Source organism: Excalfactoria chinensis, chromosome 2 (genome assembly GCF_039878825.1).
Source record: "Excalfactoria chinensis isolate bCotChi1 chromosome 2, bCotChi1.hap2, whole genome shotgun sequence".
NCBI lineage: Eukaryota > Metazoa > Chordata > Aves > Galliformes > Phasianidae > Excalfactoria > Excalfactoria chinensis.
In genome coordinates this window covers 36,387,878-36,409,600 of record NC_092826.1, presented here as the reverse complement: position 1 = coordinate 36,409,600, position 21,723 = coordinate 36,387,878, and the positions used below count along the sequence as shown (strand labels likewise).

At 43.4% G+C, this 21,723-nt stretch overlaps 1 protein-coding gene across 3 annotated transcripts in view; it reads right to left on the bottom strand.

The window, feature by feature from the left end:
• Positions 1 to 21,705, bottom strand: part of PLAG1 (PLAG1 zinc finger) — a 45,117-nt gene extending 23,412 nt beyond the window's left edge. For all 3 annotated transcript variants that reach the window (XM_072329392.1, XM_072329393.1, XM_072329395.1), the window contains exon 1: positions 21,520 to 21,705. The gene's annotated coding sequence lies outside the window, so the exon portion shown is untranslated. The remainder of the gene's footprint in view (positions 1 to 21,519) is intronic.
• Positions 21,706 to 21,723: the final 18 nt, after the last annotated feature.

Genomic DNA, 21,723 nt, shown 5'->3' with positions numbered 1-21,723 from the left:
AGCAAGCACCTTGCTCCCTGGGACAGCTGTGGGCACAGGACATGGTGCCCAGCTCATGCTGCAGGTCGGCCGTGGGCCACCTCCTCGCTGCAAGCCAGGGCCAGCAGCACCGGGCTCAGGGGACCCCCAGCAGCCCTAAGGCAGCTCTAACAGCTCCTGTGCTGCTCCCAGAGTGACAGCCAAGGGGCTGGGACAGACAAATGTCGGCACAGCTGTCCCACTGAGTGGAGTGGGCTGACAGATCTCTGCGATTTTGAAGAGACCTGCGCACTGAAACACATTGATGGTGCTCCCTCCTGCCTCCCTTCCCTTCTCACGCTGGTGCTCGTCTGACCACACACAGTACTGGGACAGAGAGTTAAGGCAGTCCAATGAACTGCAGGAAAAAGCATTCCCATACAGGTTTAGCCTTTGGAGAGGGCTTACTGCCAGCACAAGGGAAGATGAGAGAACAGCCTCTCAGGTAAAGCACCCCATCTCTGATTGGGATTCCTGCAGTTCTTGCTGTGGACCACCACGAAACCGCACCTAGAAATTCCATGTGGCAGCTCAACATCATGAACAACAGAAGCAGCACCTGCCAAACGAGCAGTTTTGGCACCATCCCCACCCCCGCAGGCATGAAGGCCCCAACCCCTGTGCAGCAGATGGAGCACAGAGAGCTGACCGGGCACCACGGCCCAGTGAGGTGCCTGGCCTCATCAGGGGTGACAAGTGGCACTAAGTGGCTAAATCCCTGCCACTGCAGGCATCTCCCTGAATGAACTTGGCCAGAACTAAGCTTGCCAAACATCCACAGCAATTACTAACTCCAAGGAGAAGCAACAGCAACTGTTTCAATTTGCTACTCCCACTACAGAGAAAACAAGATAGAGACTTAACAGTCTTCCACTCCAGAGGCTGTGCCAGCCTCAGAGATGGGCACAGAGGCTTCTGAAAGATGAATTAAGTAAAAGCGTCTAGCACACCAACAGAGCACTGCCTCCCATATCTCAGGACTATCATCTGATTTAACTGGAAGCAACACCGCCACGTGACGAGATGGAAGAGTCTCAGAACAGCATCAAATCCAAAAAGTTTCTGTCTCATTTCAGCATTGAGGAAAGGTGGAAAAAAAGTTATCTGGCCACACAGTACCTGATGATAGCACAGCTTCTTGCTTGGATCACATTTTGGAAGAAAGAATGAAAACATGAAGGTAAAGAGAAAATACAATAAAACATAACATGATTTTTAAAAGCTGAAACCGTGTCAAACATCCAACTTTCCTTCAACATGACAAAATATTCTTTATAGAAAGGAAGCACAACAGCTCCAGTCCAACTCAGTCAGACATCTGATCTACCACCACCTGAGAAGTTTGCTGAGCCGAGAGCAGAGGAGCTAGTTCCAGAACTGCAAAGCAGGAAAAGCAGAAGATCAAGAGGAGATGAAAACAGTTTTCTTTCTGAAAGGAGGAAGGGTGTTATTCATGGAGTTCTGCCAGGACTACCTGTCAGTCTTTTCTGATTCCACATTTTCCTCTGTGTTTCTTGTTACACCTTTACGTGGGCACTACCAAAATTTGTGTACAATACAAACCTAAGGGGTACTAGGAGTACTGTGCAGTCTGAAACAACCCGCAAGAAAAGCTGTGCCAAATCTTAAGGACAGCTGTGACAGAAATGGGATGAAAAGTAACAGCAAAGGACAGAATATCGCACTTAGAGACCAGTGATTCATTACTTGGAAGTAGCAGAGATGCAAAACATCTGTGTACGACCATCATATAAGTAGCTACTAAAACTCACTGAAGAGAGCTGTTGGAGAAGAAAAAAAACCTACTATTATGCATAAAAGCATCTCTACTTCCAGGGAAGAAAGAGACATACAGATACCATTACAGTGGACTATCACATTCTCGCTAGGAACACTGCGTATAAACTTGGTAATACCTATTCACAAAAATCTATTTGGTGTAGCATAACAAAACATCTGACCAAAAAAATAATAATAATAAAAATATCACAAAACGTCTTAATAATTAAACTGAGGGCAATGACCACTTATATGTGTCAAAAGATGACATAACTAGTGGTTCTACACAGGGTCACAGCCAGCCAGCCATGGCTCCTAGGGCAGTTTCCCTTGAGCTCTCAGCACAGCACAATGGTGGTCCCAGCTCTCAGACTGATCCGTTGGGAGGCCACCCTGACCATGGCAGGTGGGTTGGACCTTGAGGTGCTTTAAGGTCCCTTTTAACCTAAGCCGTGCTAGGCTTCTATGTCACTCATTACACCTTTATGATTCTCTGTCTGTGATATGGAACCTGTATTGCATCCTCTCTGTTGTAGTCTCTTACTAGGCTGAAGAATCTAAGGCCTAAGAACTCACGCCTTCTTTGTGAGGAAGCTGTTTCACTACTGTGTTCATATTCATCACCTTCTGCATTTTCTCCCTTTCACACATACCTCTTATTTGGTATTCAAGACAAATACACCACAGGTTGCTGCCTGTTTTATTCCATTCTTAATAATTCCCAGCATTCACTGAAATACTGCAGAAGAGTAAGCTTAAGCCCTAAATCAGGCAAACTAGCAGAAGATTAAGCTAATAATGACTGCCCGGAAGGACAAGGAAACCAAGCTCCATAAAGCAAGTGGAATCAGTAAACACAGGTGGGAGAGATGCAACTGAAATGGCACATAGGTATATCTGCACTGAAGCGGATAGCGAACGACAAGGGAATCTGAACAGACTGGTAGGTAGTACCTTTACCAAGGAAAGAGCTGGAGACATGAGGTGGAATCACCAGGACATAGGCTCAAGAAGGAAGCATACGTGTTCTTCACATCTTTGCTGTGGAACTTCTTGCTGCAGAGTGTTTAGGCACTTAAGGTACTGAAGAGGTCACAGGAAAACGTTCATGGAAAAGTCTAGTAAATATAAAAACACTGTGTCTGGCTCAGGGAGCCTTTGACTAGTGAATTACTGGCAACTAGAATACATGGGAAAAGCTTTCATGACGTGCCTGCTGCCAAGCCTGCCCTTGCACATTTGGTTTTACAACTGTCAGATGCAGATGCTAGGCTCTGATATGCACACAAGTATAATCACTTTCACTAAACAACGTCTGATCGCCATTTTATCACATCGATTTAAAGTTGTGTTTTTCACTTGGGCCTTAATCGGGCTGGTAAGACCAGAGATATGGTCCTTTATCAAGTCCTTATTCAAAGCAAGACAATCCTGTTAATTCACGCAAGAACTGACTGCTGTCAGTAGGTACTAATGCTAACTCAAATCCAACATGTTTCACTATTGCAGAATTCACAGTATCACATTTCACTACGCTGCCAAACACGTGCCATTATAAGACAAACTTCTCTATATAAAACAAGAGATGACTTTGTCAAATGACCATTGTTTGGGCTGAAATTTCACAAGTTAGTGTCTGCTTTGGTATTTATTTTTTTTCTCATTCAAGACCGTAAAGCCATTAAAAATAAAAGATGTAAGGAAAAAAATAAAGTTTTTCCTTCATCAAAAAGTTCTGGCAGGCTTCTCCCACTTATCCTTTTCCTACAGTTTTGAACCCACGTCCTTTGGGATGGAGATGTGAAATTAGACAGAAATAGTGGTCTAGCTGTCATTCCTGTGAACTCTACCCAAATTTGCTAGTTCCTTGATTACTTTTTCCACAACCTCTTCAGTCATTCGGAAACCAATCCTTCTGAATCAGATAATTGAACACTGTCCTACAGAGCTCAGAATCTACTAGAGATCTCCGTCGTTTAAACTGAAGACTATAGAAGCAATCACTAATTTTCCAGGACCTTGGCAGGTATGTCCAAGGGTTGGTTTGCAGAAATACCTAATGCCTGCAGTTGCAGTGGAAGACAGTGAAAGACATGCTCTCAAGAGATGATTAAGACTGAAGTTTTACTAGGCCTAGTCACCTCAAAACAGGTTATCCCGAAAAATACCACAAAACCTGATCCTTAGTAAACGACCCTTATTATATTTTCACACTGGATTTTACCCTGGGCACGCATTGCAAGCTGACTGGCTTTGATATTCAGCTGCCCACCATAAAAGTCCTATGGTCTAAGCTGGGCATCACAGGAGCCAGATTCACAAGGGTGCAGACTGAGGCTGCAGGCAGGATTTCTGAAAGCATCCAGAGCCTGAGGCAAAACATCAAATGTGCTAGAGAGCATACCAGAACACTGTATAAATATGTTCCATTGTCAAGATCCATGTATAAGTTTCCAGCCAGCCAACTGGCTTGTGAACTCCCATCTGTGCGATCCATACAGCTCTGAGAACTAGCATCCCACTGGTAAGCGACTTCAGATATAGGGCCTGAAATGTGAGCGGAGCCCAGGAGTGCACATGGCTGTATATCCTGACTTTGTGCAAACGGGGGACAGCCAACTTTACTACTTGATTTAAAAAACGTAGTGTCAGCCACCATTGCTAAGTTGACAAACAAATTTAAACAGCATACATATATACACAACTGTGAGTGCTTTAACTGTTTCCGTCCCTTCCGCTCTCCTCTGAGCCTGTCAGAGGACGGACAGACTCCTGCTGTGTTTCCCTTTTCAGCCTCTAGAACATATATTTTGTTTTTATCACATGAACAAAGCAACACAACTCCTAAAGCCTCCTTTAGTTCTAGTTATTCTTACATGGTCATCAGCACTTAGAAACAAACATTCTTCATGTCCACAGCTCTCCTGTGAAAGACCACAGTATCTATAGTTACTGGAGAAGAGTGTTCCAGCTATCTAAGCTCTGCTTCTTCCCATGCTTTACTTTTGAGCTTGCCCCAGAAGGCTTTCTTACACAGAGAATATCAGAACTGTGATTTCACTCTTTTTGAAGGCAGCAACAGCAACTCTAGCTCTAAGAGCTGAGCACAGGCAGAGAAAAAAGAAAAGGTATATATATTTTTTATATGAATAAATACATAAATAAACAGCTACCAACTTCTCCCAGCCCATTTTTTTTTCTTCGTTAGTCGTAGGCCTTCCTGTCAAAGGAAAGCACACCGGGTAGGTGGCACACACCACCGCAGTAACACTGCAAAATTCTCACCACAGGACAGAAATAGCATCAGGAACAGCACCTCCACTTCCTTCAGAGCATCCATGATTTGCTCACAGCCCTGAGAAGCCAACACCACAATGATTCTGCCTTTAAGAACAGAGTGGCAGGAAGGTGTGAGGGGAGGACAATATCAAGCTAGATGCTTTCCTACTCCCACATTCCTTAAGCTATGCCTTTTTACAGAAGGCAATCTCACACAAATATGAGACACTTTTGACTGATTTTGCTGGGCTGTACCCCATGGCCATTTAAGATTAAAATTTATCAAGAGCATATTGTATTTCTAGCTAGAAGTAGCTTCAGAGAATTCCTCCTTCTGAGAAGGCACAGCCTTTTGTTTCAGTAGGGCGGCAGACATTTGTCCCCTACAAATTTTGTGCACCTATCTGTAAGGAGTAAACAACCCAGGTCTTGTTCAGGCAAATATCCTCTCAGGACAGCTGTTTGCATGATCCTCCCAGTGATGCAAAAGGTGCTCTGAGCAAACACAGCGTGCTGCAGGACAGGGAAGCAGCCCCGTGCAATCTGCGTGCTGCAGCAGTTCTTTGGCAGGAGAGAGGTCAGAACCCAGAGGATTGGTGCTGTGGGCAGCACAGGACAGAAGAGCTCAGAACCTGAAACTCTGCTGGAAGATGGATGTTTCTGGTGGCTCACCTCAAGGAAAGCACACAAGAATCCACGAATGCATCTTGTATGGTTGCTGCTTTTCAGAGGACTGATGCATTCTGCAGGTATACGCTTGGCCACAGACTCCTCACGTGGTAACTGTAAGCTCCTTACTGACAGACAGGTACCCCCTCTGTTTGCTCATGCTCCAGTGTCACAGAGCACCATCCAACTAAGCAGCGAAGAAATAAGAACACACACTTTCCTTTTGCAACTGATGAGTAACGTGTGACAAAAAAGATGACAGCAATTTGATATGGGAAAACAGTATGTGGAAAAAAAAATAGTAACCAGAAGAGGGCAAATCAAAACTAACCTAAAAAATAACCAAACAAACCAAAAAACAACCAATATAGAGTGCCTGTAAATCACAGGTTTCAAAACACTGAACAGTAAGACTTCATTACAGAGAAAAAAAATCAACATATGCACAGATAAAAGGACTGTATCAACGAGGTGCTGCACACTGTTATTAAAAGGATGGTTCACCTCGGGAAGGCAGCTGCCTGATACGCTGACAACTTCAGGCAATTTTATATGATGCTCTACATTTGTATTAGAGATGTAAATCAAAACTGTTGCTGAGGAACAGTCGCGCAAGCTTGCAATGAACATGAAAGAGAGTAACAAATAGGAAACCAGTCGTTTCTAAACAGGAAAAGCAGAAATCAGAAAACCTGAAGCAGACCAAAAAACCAATCAGTTGATAGTCTTTAAAGGCAGCAGGATGTAGTGATGATGGCTAGGAACACACGTCTGGTCCTCTTTTACTATAGTGAATTGATCAAGAGCTTGACCTCTCGTCCACCTGGTCTTTTCAAACACAAAAACTCCTCTTCGGTAAATAAATTCTCAGCTGTAAGACAATAATGGCCCAAACGTTGATGCTAAAAAGGGTGCTAAGGAGCTTCACATTCATGTCTTCTTGATTTCTGTATCAATTTACTGGATTGCAACCATCAAGTGCATGTCCGCTGGTCCTCAAGACTGAAAGGAGTTCTCGGGAGGTTTAGTCCTGCAGTTGTATTTGACAGGGCAACAACTTTGAATTTACATCCATAAACGATATATTAAACACCTACATGTAACTGTAAATATGTATCTAGAAAAGACAAAGCGTTCACAAATGTTTTTGTAACTTCCTTGCAAAAAAAGCAAGCATCTGAGTTAATAAAAAAAGAAAAGAAAAAAGACTAGGGAAACTTGAAAAAAAAAACAACAAAATAACACAAAAAGAACATGTATTCCACTAATCCATACTGGCATGCCAGGAAAACTTAAAGACAATTTGGAACAAACTTCACAAATTCTTACAATTAGGAAATACATGAGGAATAACATCATGAATAAGTCTTCAAATTAGCAAGCGACCAAGAAGTACACGCTTTGCCAATTTCAGTTCAAATCAAAATACTTCAAGATACAAGCATATTTTTAGTACTTTTACAAATAAAGGATTTTCTTTGGAATAAGATTCTTCACTCGCTAACATTTTCATTTTTTCCTGCCTTGTCAAGGAACAGCCATTCCAAGATGACTTTTACATATCTGCAAACTTAAAGGGACAACAGATACGTAATGACGTATGAAATTGACGTGTTGTGTGTGTGGGGGGGGGGGGGGAAGAAGACAAAAATCTTTAAAACAGAAACCTTGAGAAATGTTTCTTCACTCCAAAGACCATCTGAAAGAACTGCTGAGGTAACCTTATGACACGTTTATTTACTATTCCTTATGCCCGTTATTCAGTTGTTGGCAGTAACACAACTTCATTTAGCAATAGCTTGGACCCCCCCCCCCCCCCCCCCCCCCAAGGGAATGTGTACATAGTAGCTCTCTAATCTTGCTGCCCAGCTGCTAAGACAGTCACATGAGTCACTTGCTGCCTTTAGAGCAACACACACCACTTGCTGAATTTAGAGACATTCTCTGTTTCTGCACCGGCCGTACGCATGAACAGAGTAATACCTACCCTAATCACACACAAGAATATCTCGGTGGTGGTGGGTTTTCATTTGTTTGTTTTCACTCAAAATGGTGACCCAGAGAAATGTTTTTTACTAGTACAGTTAACAACCCAGATCCACAAAGTGATTTATGTCCTGTTTTGCAGCCATTCGAGTTAGGCTAACTCCATGAATCAGCTCAAAGGTAGGTAACTGCATCTAACTGTCCGGCAAGAATACAGCCTTAGAGGAGTAAGAACTACCTGCCAGGATGACTGAGTGTACAGCTTTGGAACAAAACAATTCACAACGATTCCTTCCTTATCAGGTTTTCAAACTGCGGCTGTTTGGAACTCCGTCCTTTCAACAGTCTACTTAAAAACACTTTATGTAAAGACTGGCATAGTTACTTCTGTGCAGCACCACAGAACTCCTTGTTGAAAGCATTACAATCACCAACAAATGATACGCACTCTATAGGAAGTATTTCCACACGTGAACAGTAGACAGACTTACAGCAATCCACGGTTTCCTTGTTCCTTGGGCTGTCACTGCACACTTGGTGTAGGCCCTACGATGTCTCATTTACCCTACACCACATGCTACCTTCTTTCCCATATTCTCCCTGCCTCTCCTTATTCGTCCTGTCTCTCATGTATCTATCTCCCTGTCTCGCTGCTCTTTGCAATGGCTGTACAACACAGAGTATTGTGCTACGGCTGCACGCGTAACCACTTGTGTAACAACAACAAAAACAACAACCACAGAGCCATACTTCAAGTCACAGAGCTAATCCCATCAGAAACGAGGAATCATTTACATTATATAATATTACATACTTCTCCAGCTCAAAAATATACTGGCCCAAACTGCAGAAGGCTATTTCAGCATGCCTAAGGAAGAAGTATGTCAAACCCTACCTAGCTCTACTAGTTTTAAGTACAGCCAAGCTTCTCTGAAAATGTTCTTTATAGATTACTTGCCTATAGGAAATCACAGCAACATCCCAGCTCACCAGTCAGACAGCAGCGCAATTTCAAGCACCCTAATCTGACAGACAACATCAAATAGAGTTCTATAACTAGCCAGAGTAGACAGATTTAGTTAGTTATTACTACTTGATATCTTGTGTTGTACCACCCTGACTTAGCATTTGTAAAGCAAAATGAAATTGTCACTGTTTAGCTGTTTCAGCAAATTTTATATATCTAACCAGAAGCCAATTCCTTCTCTTAGTATTTAACAATTAAAGAAGCCGCTGGTGTCTGCAGCAGCAGTAAACCCATAGCCGAATTTCCATCTCACACACCTACCTACTGCTCTTACAAGTGTAGCCTCCAGGATTCCTGAAGTCAGAAGTTAAGACGGTTTACTTTTCAGCCGTATTTTGCGTGCTTTACGCATGTTTCGGTGTAAAGTCAGTACTGCTGTTTCCAACCTTTGCGCACCTCTCTCCACGGGGACGATATAGAATTACAAAGATCGAAGGAGGGAAATGCAACTTGGAAAAACAAAGGGTCAGAAGAACTTGGGCAAGATTAGCGACCAAAATTCAGATGCGTTTCGCAGTCTCCAATCCATCTGGCACAAATTTTCATCGTTCTTTATCTTTCGTGTAATCAGGAAAGCATTCCACTCAGATATTTGGCTATCACGACGCAATATCCTACATTCAAATTAGGAATTGTTAACACCCCCTCACTGAGAAAAGCTTTTAACAAGTGCAGCCTTAAATCATCAATTTGTCTCAAAATAGCCAGAATGCCCCAAAACAGGCCAAACAACACTGACACGTAAAACAATTCCTGGAAAAAAAAAAAGGCTGCTATTTGATTATGCCCACATCACACATTCTATTAAAGAAGCCTCTCTCGGGTTTATGGGTGTATTTCTGCAATAACCTGAAACCTTTCAGATGGACTCTAGTAAGAGACAGCTGCCTGGCATAAAAACACTCCCTGCAGAATGATGTACGATGGCTTAATGGATTAGCATGTTAAAAGCATAATCTCTTTCGACACAGCTATTTTTAAGCTGTTAAAAAAATACGAGATATTAATTCTGTTTTCCAACAAACATAACTTTTGATCTGCTGAGTCAGAGGTGTTATGCATAATCATCTCAGCAGGAGTACAAGGCGACGTGTGTTCATTTGAAGGAAAAAATATGAGCCCGACTCTGAGCAAATAATAATAACAAAATTACAGAGCAGAATTTGATTATGAGCAAATAAACCAGAGGGAAACAGTAATTCTGACAAAGCAAAATGCTCTTACTCTTAGGAACACCCCACAGCACTAGAAAGTGAAGTCCAAACCTATGTCATGTTTACACTCACGTTTTGTAAAATACACTCTGATCACTGGACTAGAATACCAGGTGGTACCGAAATCAGTATCATAAAGTCACATCTCACGTTTAATTCCGAACACTAAGACCCAGAGCCAAGAAACTCGGGAACCTCCGAAAGCACAGGACCATATGGTACCTGAGCGTAGAGGAGCTTTGTGTTTGTACAGCTCCTACATAAGAGGGCAGAGCTCTGAAAACCTGTGCAACCTGAGTGTCTAACCTCTCCACCTCAGAGAAATCTTATGGATGTACACAGATGCAACCTTTTTTCCCCATCAAGTTCTGATGGCTTTGTTACAGAAAACAATATTCCCTCACGCATACATTACGTATTACATTTTATAAATCTACCATTGGAATACACATTCTCTTACTGAAGGTTTCAAACTGCTGCTAAACGAAACCCAATGACATCTGCACATTATCTACTCGGTTAAAAAATACCATCAGCTTACTACAGTAGTCATTTTTCTTTGCTTTCAATACAGTTAACACTTCTCCAAGATTTTTATCGGGCGGATTTTTGTCCTTTTCAAACACTCTGATTCCATATGTGGTTACACATACTTGCTCTTTCAAGTCAGCAGACTTGTAAAAATTATCCTGAAGTGTCCGTTTCTGATACCGCAGGAAAAAAAGGAAAGCGTGAGCGAGCGAAGGATCTTATTCCAGAGATTCATTTATTTGTAAAAGCCAGAGTAAAGCAGTTCCCTGTTCACGCTGTAGAAAGAGACCGTTCCTTCACTGCAAAGTCCACTCCTCCCAAATTCAGGACATTGCAGTGCCATCATTAAGCAGCATCCCCCGCTGAGAAGCACATGACTCTACTGTTCCATAATGTACCCTGAATGGCCACTGGTTTCCAAACGATGCTTAAATAAATACTAACTTTAACCTATAAAATCCTGAACAGCTTGATTCTCGGCAACCTGAAAGATCACCCCTTTTCATGAATGCCACCTGAAACGATCTCAAATGCATGTTAGAATAATAATAAAAATGATGCGAAAACACCACTTGCTCCCTGAGAAGCATGTCAACTTTAACATAAATCTCTTGCCCCGCAGCGGGCTCAAACAGGCTTATCCAGACAATACAGTTACTACCGCGTGTTTACCAATGATGCAGCTAGAATGAGACAGACAGAAATCAAGATATCAGGAGAGAATGAAGTAGAGGTTGAATAACTTGGGAGACTGCTGTGAAGAAGAGTTGTCAGCATTGAACTGTGTTTTAAGCTCCACCAGAGGAATCTGGGACATGAGTTTTTATGGACTTTTTGTTCAACTTCATTTACTTTGATTTATAGCAAAGCACTGCTGAAGAGGCCAAGGAACCACGCAAATAAATCTGGTCGGAATCAGAAGGAAAAAAAGTTTCCCTCTTCCATCCTCAAATTGTGTCATTCAGAATTTGTCGTTTAATAACTTTGCCAACCACTGTAATATACTTCTCAAAAGACCCATGAAGAAATAGGCTTCTTAAACAACTGAAGAATGCAACAGGTGGAAAGAAATAAAAAGCACAATTTTTTGCCTCCACAGAACCAGCCTGAACACCCACCGTAAGGAGGCAGAACAGCCGAAGCTCTGCACCCGGCTTTGACTGAGTACTCTCTCAGCTCTTCACCCAAACACGAAATCCTATAATGAATTTACAAAGTTCCTAAACAGCGGATCATCCATAAGAGGGATGCAAACATCATCTCCATCCACGAGACCTATTTCTTACGAAGGCCTAAGTTACAAGAAGGCTGGATACGTACATTTTACACGTACCAAAGATACCGCTGTTAGCAGCAAAAATGGTGGCAAGTTTTTATTTGTATTTGGGGAAAAATTGAGGCATGAGTTAATGCTCCATCTTCTCCAAACTACACATCTTCCTATCTCAATGAAACAAGTATCATTGAAATACCACCACACAACAGTTTCAGAGCATTTGCGAACGGATAGCTGATTTCTGCCGCCTTTAAGGTCTTCTGTTAACCTATCTACAGAAAACCTTTATGATAAAACCACTGCAGGATATCAAACTGCTGCCTTGCTGATAAAGGCTGAAAGCCTAGAAGGAAAGATTATTTTACCTTCAAGAACAGTTTAACAGCTAAAACTATACAAGGAATAGCCCCAAAGAGAGGTTTATGACATCTCCAAAGTCTTTGAGAGTTTGCTCCAAGAAGGGAGACTTCCTAAGGCTTCATTCCTGGTGAAAACTACACACACCAGGAAAAGAAAAACCAGCACACTACTGAAGCGCTTCCTGAGACAAAACCTTTCGGGTCTGTCTAACAACAAACTCTGAGGTTCACCTCACGATTGCCAAACATGTTACGAGTTTCAAGGCTGCAACCTGACTGTACCACTGACACAGTGAATTCATACGACTCAAGTATTTACTGAGACTGAGGGCCAGCAATTCCAGCCATCAAAGCCCCTTCTTGACCACATCTCTCTTTTCACTTGGGGCTCGAGAAAAGATCCTTACATCCGGTGTCTTTACTAGGCTTAACAACTACAGAAAAATGGTAATCAACATCGCACGCTCAACCTCCCCAACCCGAAGCACCTTTCTGCTCCAATCAAACGAACTACTAATCAACACAGTTAAAGCTTCTCGAACACACTTCTTTCAGTACAAATATTTCAGTGCAGTGAGGACATGAAGTTTGCTTTACACGAGGCACAGATAGAAACTGTACCGGAAACTGAAATTATTGCTTCAAGGCAGACTTAACTTTCTTGTCCTCAAATATTCTGAACTGGTCAAGTTCTCGAAGGTGAAATAACATTACACTACAGGGGATACCTCTATAAACAGTATTTTTCAAAGAAACTGACTTCATAGCTTCCCATTTCCGAAAGCATGATCTAGATTCCTGTTTGCCTCCTATGATTCACGCTAGCAGCATGTTTGAGCATTTCTTACGATACCATTCATCACCAATTTGATTAGTGCTACGAGGCTGCAGAACCCAGCAACTCTTCCTCACAGGTCAGTCTAACATTCATTCAGTCTGTTCATTCATCCTCATCATTCAGATACCACCATGATTAAGTTTTCCACCTCATTCTACTCATTACACTTGCAGCATCACCAGCAGAAGTTCATTTCACAGCCCTCCTCAACACTATTTCTGTAGCACAAAAAGGATCGATATCAATGCTTTGTGAGACGCAGATTCATCTCAGCAGAATGGATGGGTTTAAAACAGATGAAAGAACTGGATTTTGAAACCAAAAGGAAAGGATATGCTTGCACAGGTAAGACAAAACCTCTTTAAAAAGTTACAACTGGGAAACGTATGTTTTACAAGTAATGAGAAATTAAACTAGTTTGATGTAAATATTTCACATATACTTTTTAAAGCTATTTCAACACATATTAAAAACAGCCCAAATAATTAGGATAATTAATATATTATGATTCTCAGTAGCTTTTTTTAAGTAACAAATAATATAACTTTGTTATTTAGGAATGGAACTGATTTCATTGTACTGGTATGCTTATAACCATACTTAAACACCATTTAAAATAGCATGTAGCAACACCATCCTTTGGCATATGCAATAATATTTTTATTACTTTTTCTGAAACTGATTAAAATATAGCCATAAGCTATATGTTTGTGCTGGGGTATAATTAGAAGTGGTTTAGCCTAAACACAATCCCAGCATTCAGAAGAATCAAAGAAAACTGTCAAGTAACAGAGAGGGGGGGGAAAAAAACAACAACCTAGATTCAAATTAACTGGCATCTATTGTGATCAGCTATGCCGAGGCTCTTCCCTAAGCTACGAGGCTCACAGCTTCTTAGCATCCTAGATGAAGCAAATTATGCTTGTATTGACCACAATAGCTTCCAGAGAACAAACTAAGCTTGAACAATGTCTGCATTTGCCTTTTAAGCAAAGTACAGAACCTCACAAGGATTTTACATTGGTTTTATTTCAGTTTCATACTCATTCTTCTTACAACACTTGCGAGGGCGAGAGCACCAGCAACTGATAACAGGTAGTTAACACCAGAAATGCACACCTTTGCGGTGTATCATTTTATAGAAACACCAAAATAGCAATAGGTGATTTCTAGTTTTACATACTTGTACCTCATCTGTACCTCAATGTGACAAGTACAGACTGACTGTGAAGCTGTACAAAATGGACAATTAGGATAAATGAAAATCCCACGCATGACAGTAAGAGCTTGAAGAAAATTAACATTTACAAACTCGTAAACGTTTTATTGCTAACTATACAGGCTTGATTGAAATTTAATAGTAAGCAGCCAGAAATCTTTCCTTCTGGTCTTTTCTATTTCTTTTTTTTTTCTATTTTTTTTTCTTTTTTTTTTTTTTCTATTTTTTTTTTCTTTTTCTTTTATTTGTAATAAGATCGCTGGTTTCTTTTCAAAAATGCCTCTTTTCAATAACAAAGATTCCTATATTGCAACTGATTCAAAAGACATGACATTCCTCCCCAGCAGCCAGATGTTTCCTTCAAATATGCGGACATATTTGAAGGAAACATCACACAACAGCCTGATGGGAAGTGACAAGCACTTGGTCCAGCAGCATCTCATTTACATAGAGGGTTTTTCTGCTGTTCAAACATTTAGTGTAATGAGATCTCATTAATTCAGAATCAGATGACTTGCAGGGCTTTTTAAAGTACTCAGGCACTAGTAAATCTGATATCCCGTAGTATACAAATACATACTCAATGAGTGAAGAGGGAAGATAAGCTTTCTGACATTTTCCTTGCTGTTTGATATGTGAATGAGACAAAACCAACCACCTACACCTCGATTCTTGAGGAATACTTCAGATTTGGCACTCTCAGTGGTGTAAGGTGACCGCAACCACAGAGAAGCTTTCAGAGTGAAATTAGTGCCAGTGTCGGGCTGGCAGGTAAATTACCTGTACTGTATGTAGCAAAGATACAGTCTGCATGCAACCCACATGGTTAAATGATAGGAAATAAAGTTAAATCAATAAAACAAATAGAGGCACGGAGGAGATTATTATTAGTTATCGTAACTTCAGTAAAAAAAAATAATTATAATAGTAATTAAAAAAAACCCCAACACTTTGACAAATAATTCCTTTTAAACACTTTCTAATCTGATTTCTAGGGATATTTTCCTCTGAGAGAGGAATTTAGCACATTAAGTGCAAAAGAAGATTATAACAATTCAGTTTACTGTAACAGACACTTCTTGCATTTTTCCAAGTTCCATTACACCGTTATTTCTTAATTGCATTTGATGGCAATTCTAGGTTTTACTTTCCTGATTCCCACTTGGCTCCTCAAAGCTGATTGGAGCTATTTTAACTCAGAGTTTTGAGTTACTGCTCTGTGCATTATAGCCACACTTGTCTATGCTGATTTGTTCTATCTGTCTCACTTTTTGGTTTTACACTGGTTCAGTGCTGGATAGACAGATATATAGAGATATATTTTCCATTTTCTTGCCTTTAAACAAACAAACAAACAAAGAAGAACGCTACACATCAGGATGCATTCTGCTCTCTTCTGGCCCCTACAAGCCTACAAAACTGCCAGGGCTGAGCATGTGCAACTGAGCCCATCAGTCTGGCCACGGTTTTTGATGTATTTGACAAGGTATCTCTACAACCTGAGCAGTCAACGAGTTAGAAAAGGAGCAGAAGTTACAACAAAGAAGGCTAGCATATAAATGGATTTATTCCTTCGATACAAGAAGAACTATTTCAGCTTTCCCACTCTTTGCTGTCAACTCTGCACAAATGCTGTCCTCTCAACTCACTGCCACATACTGCAATGCCACGACCCTAAAATAACCATTTATAAGACACACGGGGTCCATTTTAATACTAACAATTTTAATACACTCTGTGAGAAGGCCCCATCGCTTATAACTTACAACTTTTCTCCTAAAGCACGTTATCTCCCGTAAAAAAATCTTTTAAATATAATTTGGTTAATTTCGGCCAATTCATCCCTATAAGACAACAATAAGGAAACACCGACACTGAAAGCAGACAAGGAATACCTCAACATGCCTGTTTAAACCAAACTCAGCCTCACACTAATGGTCACTGGTTGTATTTAGCCTCAGGTTCTTAGAACTCTGCATACAATTGGAGTTTTTCACATCTGATGTTTGGTGGAAAACGGTTCACCTAAAATTCATCAGTAATTGGCAGCTGCCCCATTGCAGGCAGAGGGCTGCTACGCTCCTTGGGAAGTTAAGAATGAAATATAGGCAGCTGAGCAAATGGTTCTGCCCAGGGCTAATCAATATGTTTCACATCCCAGTTACAAGTTTGCACAATTTAGAAAAATCAATATAAATTTAATTAAATTCTGGACGTGATTTTTCGATGCTCAGGAAAGAAACACAATTCCTCATCATCAAAATGCTCAGGTGAAAGCAAGAAAAAACCCCCCCCGACGCTTCAGAAATTTAAACATTTTACGTTTGATCGACAGAAAAATGTTGCTTCGCTCTCATATTCGAATTAGTTTTAAACAGTTTTTTAAGGCTACCTAAACATTTGGTAATTGGATAAAGATGCTCAGCAGCTCAGCAGACAGATCCTGCACCTTTCCTTCAAGTGCCATGCAAGCTAAAGCCTCGCTAGTTGCAGGTAGCTGGAGTACCCCTCATTGAAAGCAAGCACTCTGTCCCTGTGCTGGAGGTGGCTGCTAGCTCCTTTTAGCTCTACACTGCATTGAGAATGGGCTCGGTGCTGCAACATACTTCACATTTTCCAGAATATTTTCCCTTGGTAAACAGATAAACTTGTTTAAGAACCCTCCCTAGAGGTGTTTGCCTGCTCACAGGTACCAGTTTTCAGTAAACCAGAGGTTACTGACAAATTGCAGAAACTTTGTTTTAGAGCGAAATAAAACATCCCTTTTAACAAAACAACCTGAAACAGTTACAAACAGAGGTTTATTAAGGGTGGGAGTAGTGCCCCCTTTAACCCCTTGCTTCTAAAACACATGCGCTGCCCTCGAAGGAGGGGACTGAAGGGCACCATTTTGACTGCCTACGTGTGCAGATGGACGACCATTAGGGGCGGCTGCACTTGGGATATGGGGACTTTTGGAATTCCACACGCTTTTCCAAAGTTTTTTGTAATTTAAATCTCAAAGTTCTACGTTGGAAAACTCATTTTTTTTTTTTTCAGGCTAATTACTATGTAAAACATACGCATCAAGAAATAGGCTTGAACCAAGCGCTCACGAGAAGTTCAATACGTGTCAGTTCACATCCCTGTATTTGCTGCACTGCTGTGGAATACTGAAGTTATTAACTTTTAAACACTACTGAATAGGATTGATAAATAGCTAAGTAGGGTTTCAATACATTTCCAGCTCCCCACTTCACCAGCAGGAACTCGGGTAGTTTTACCAACAACTGCCCCACAGTATTGGTTCCTTCGGGTGATTTAATTTCAAAAACTCATGAAAAAATGAAGCAAATCACATACAACCAAAGCAACTCGCAATAGGGAAGATCAGCTCAACTCTTACAAGTAAGGGAGCTTGGAGAATTACTTCTGTTTTTATTATAACACCCCCATCATCCCTGTGAGAATTCAGCTTTCTACAAAAAGAGTGTGCTTCCATTTGTAAAATAACATTGATCTACTCCTATTGTCCTCATCACCCGGATTACAGCTTAAAAGTGAATCCATTTCAGAAGAGCATCAAATTCTGTGAGAACAACCTTCCTCCTTCCTATGTCCTGAGTTTTGTGCTACAGCTGGATACACTGAATTTACTCTGTAATGCATAGCTGTAGGTCAAGAGCCATCCCCTACGACATGTGTTTCTGTCCTATCGCTAGGATGGGCATCTATACGTATCCTCAGCATCACCAAATTGATGATTCAGGAGCTCTGAAGGAGCTGAAAAGGCTGTAACATCTTTAATGCTTCACACTGACTGTCACAGATGTGCTGTTTTAAGAGCTCTTAAATACTGCTCTCAGCACCACCACCGAGCTCCCTGCACTTGGTTCTGTGCAGCCACTGCTCCCTGCCATGGTACATTAAAAACAACCAAACACCACCACGCAGTGTACTGCTATTCATTTATCAGCTTCCTACAAACTTCAGGACAAAGAACCCTCACAGCCTATAAAAAGAAGAGATCGGTGTGAAAAAAAAAAAGAGTTTGGGAAGGAATTTTGAAGCACGAACAAAAATAAGATCTCTCACCCACAAAAGACAGCTGCGGAAATACGTTCAGTTTCATTCCTTTACACAAACTGATTAATCTCCCTTTCCTTAACGAGCTCCTTTTTTGAGCTTAGGAGTAGCCGATGTGATTTAATTTTCACAACTGTGACTCAGTGGAAAAAAGTTGGAGCTTTCTTCCAAAATATCTCCGACCACAAGGCTGCCCCAGTCAACAGCCACTGTACAACAGCTCTTTGGTCACACTTGCAAGGAAGGTACGGACCATTTGCGAACACATGCTATCAAACACAAAGGGCTGCCACAACTGATATTCAAATTCCAGAAGTTCAAAGCAAACATTTGCTCCAGCAGCCTCCTTACAAGCTGAGCGCACCATCTTCCCTCATCCAAAACCCCATACCTGTGTTCGGTTTCTAACCCGGTAGCAAACACGGACCGCAAGAGCAAAGCGCGTGCAAAGGAAACACCCAATCGCCACCTTCAGAGGCGATGCTGATTTCCTTAAAATACCTTGTTTTCCTGAAAATCAGAACCCACAGGCGACCATCCAAAGGAGCAGAGCGTTTCGCATCGCCACGGTTCAACCTTTTCAAGTTAAAAACTGAGTGAAAAACCCATAGCAGCCCGAACGGACGCGAATAGGACGCGTGCACACTCAGATGCATCCATACACCATGAAACCAGAGCTCGGTTAGGATGACTTTTCCTTTCCTTAACCAAAGCCAGAGGCGATTCTCCCAAGTGATGTGATTACACGGCCAAGGTGTGCTGGTGAAAAAAAAAAAGCCCCTCATTCTGCCAATTAAAACCTACAGTTCTTCGCACCATTCTCAAAACCTTTTGGAACCGCTCAGATGGTTTCGGCGCACAACAAGGGCCGCAATGCTGTTCAACAAACTCAGGTGTCCCCAACGACGCTTGAACTTACTTGCGGTGAAAATAATGCACTTTGCAGCTCCTAGGAAAGAGCCACGAAACAGCGCTGCGCACATGGGTCTCCTCCCAGGGAGCTCGCAGATAGCACAGCAAGGTCAGGTTTTAATGTAACAACGTGGGACTCCTCCATTCCTGCAACACCCACTCCAAAAAGAGCTCTCCAAAACACAGCCTTCTCGTGAACACACCAAGAAAAGCCTCGTGACGCTCAACCGAACCGCTTCGATCTGAACGAATCTGGGCATTTCCCCCTGTTATCTATGGTTAATTTTTCAGACCGGGGCTGATTTGATACCTTTCCATTAAAAAAAAACACCCAACCAACGAACCATCCCTCTGCCACGGGCAGAGGTGCTGAGAACCATAGGAAAAGAGAAGCTGTCTCTTTAAAATGCCCTGATCCCACGTGGAACCAACATCAGCAGCACTTTCGCATTAACTTCAACGTGAGGCGAGATGAGGCATCCTCCTTTCATATAAACACAAGGAGGGGAGCGCAGAACGCCCGCCTGGTGGGACGCAGACAGGTGAAGGGACGTGGCAGGCAGGGCAACGGGCAGAGCAGGAGGGGTGCCTGTCTGGAGCACAGAGCCTTCCCCGTGGAGCATTACCTCAGCCCCACACCGCTCCGCAGGATCCAGTTTAAAAGAGAGGAGGGGAGCCACCAGGAAAACTCGAGATTGAAAGGCAACGAAAACGCACTTCATAAACCGGAAAGGTTTACACTTTGCCTCACACATCCTAATTAGATCAGGAAAGTGACACTACAAAGGCACTGCATTCCGCTCCGAAAAAAATAATCATAAAAAGGACAGAAAAAGAAGGCAGAGAAAAGGAGAGCAGCCCCCACCTCCAACCCACCCACCCCCCCCCTCACCCGACCCCCCCCGAAACACCCGAAAAGCATTAAAAAGGGAAGTTATCCAGCAGCACATGCAGCATTTATCTTATCTGGGATCGCTGCGCATTGCCCCAAAGTTGTGCACTTTCTGCACTCCCATCTCCCCCTACCTCTGCCTCCCGAAAGGGATTTTCACGTTTCCCCCATTGTCGGTGGCGACTGAGAGGAGGCTTTTGCCTTCCCAAAGAATTCATCAACAACAAAAAAAAAATAATAAATATTAACTCCTTGCTCCCTGAAACCCGAAAACGGCCTCGGGAAGCCCCGGGTTTTATTCTGTCACCTCGAGGGGGAAAAGGGGGAGCGGCCCCGATTTTTAGGTATTTTTTGGCATTTTTTTTCTGATTTTTATTTTGTTATATGCCTCAGTTCTCCCTCCATTTTGGTTGTTTATGATACTGACAACAAGCTGTCCCTGCTCTCTCTCTCTCTCTCTCCGGATCTCTCCTGCTTTCAGTTAGCGATCCCCCTCCCCAGCGCAGCCCGGCTCGGCGCTCCTCGGCTCCGCACTGTGCTCCCAACACAAGCCGATGGGGCAGGGAAAGGCTCCCGGGCCACTCGGAGGGGGAGAGCGGGCAAATTCGTTGCTTTACCCCGAAAAAAAGAACCACTTTTGTCCAAAAAGCCGAGGGGAAGGGGGGGGCGAGCGCCCCAAAGTCGCTCCGGATACCCCCCAAAGCGGCGGCCGCCGGGGCCGGGGGACCCCCTCCGGGTAGCCGGGTCCGCGGGGGAAATTTCTGTGCGAAATTCGGCCGCTTTGAGGCGGGGGGCGAATTTATATTAATTTTTTCCCTCATTTTTCGGCACCGCCGCCTCTAATGTCTTCCGCTCCCTCTCGCCGCTCTCGCCGCTGTCACTGCCTTCGCAGCACAGGCTCGGCTCGGGCGAGGAGGGGAGGGGGGCGGCCGCGCGGCTCCCGCTCCTGCCCCGGCCCCGGCCCCGGCGGGGGTCCGCGCCGGGCACCCCGCGCCCTCCCTCCTTCCCTCCCGCCGGCCCCGGGCAGCGCGCTGCCTCGCCCGCTCTCTCGCGAACCACCAGAGCGCCGCGGGGAGGGAGGGGAGGAGTGGAGGAAACTCCTGAGAGAGGTTTTGCCGAAAATCATCGCTTTCTCCCTCCGAGGGAGGAGGGCGGGGGGCAGCGCTCGCCTCCCCTCCCCTGTTTTTTTTTTTCCCCCCCTCCGGGGCGAGGTGGGGGGGGGTTGGGGGGGGGGGGGGGAGGGAAGGGGGGGGTCCGGCGCGGGGCGGTGGGAGCAGAGGGCGGCGGGGGGAGAAGGATGGACGCGGGGATGATTAACACCAACTTTTCCTCGCCGCTCGCCGCTCCTCGCTCCTCTCCCCCCTCCTTCTCCTCCTCCCCCTTCATAATTTAAATAACCCTGATATTTCCCTGCTAAACCCCGGCGCCTGCCCCCCAAACCCGCAGCAGACTCACCGCGGGAGCCTCAGCATCCCCTCTGCGCCCCGTTTCCACCCTTTACAGTGTTCTCCGATTTTTCTGTAATTTTTTCCCCATATTTCGGGCTGGACGCGGCGGGCCTGGAAATTGTTTGCTTTCCCGTCCTTCCAGCAGCCATTGTAGTGTATGCGCTGCGGTGCAGCCCAGCCTGCCGCACACGCCGCGCCCACACCGCCCGCC